This window comes from Bison bison, unplaced genomic scaffold (genome assembly GCF_000754665.1).
Source record: "Bison bison bison isolate TAMUID 2011002044 unplaced genomic scaffold, Bison_UMD1.0 scf7180017864050, whole genome shotgun sequence".
Taxonomy (NCBI): domain Eukaryota; kingdom Metazoa; phylum Chordata; class Mammalia; order Artiodactyla; family Bovidae; genus Bison; species Bison bison.
In genome coordinates this window covers 3,953,104-3,953,513 of record NW_011494622.1, presented here as the reverse complement: position 1 = coordinate 3,953,513, position 410 = coordinate 3,953,104, and the positions used below count along the sequence as shown (strand labels likewise).

At 46.6% G+C, this 410-nt stretch overlaps 1 protein-coding gene across 2 annotated transcripts in view; it reads left to right on the top strand.

Moving 5' to 3' along the window:
- The window catches only part of IRF2 (interferon regulatory factor 2), an 84,558-nt gene continuing 84,148 nt past the window's right edge, over nucleotides 1-410 (top strand). For both annotated transcript variants that reach the window (XM_010835755.1, XM_010835752.1), the window contains exon 1: nucleotides 1-128. The gene's annotated coding sequence lies outside the window, so the exon portion shown is untranslated. The remainder of the gene's footprint in view (nucleotides 129-410) is intronic.

Sequence of the window (410 nt, the reverse complement as noted above, 5' to 3'; positions counted from 1 at the left end):
GGGGAGTAACTTTTAGTTTTGCTCCTGCGATTATTCAACTGACGGGCTTTCATTTCCATTTCACACACCTTAGCAACACTTAAGCCTTGCGGAATTGTATTGGTAGCGTGAAAAAAGCACACTGAGAGGTAACATTTTTTTCAAATAATAGTCGGGACTGTGCGTGTGTGTTTTTCTCGAGGGCATGTTTAGGACTGGAGGGGATGTGTGTATGTATGTGTGTGTGTGCGTGCGCGCGCGTCCTGATGGTTTGACACGATGTTTTGCAGACGGAAAATGCTGAGGTTCATAAATATTAATACTGATTTTTGGAGGAACAGTCGGCGCTGTTATGGATCATCTGGTTTTAGGGGAAGCAGGTTCGGTTGCTGCTGCTGCTGCTGCTGCTGCTGCTGCTGAGGCTGCAAGGA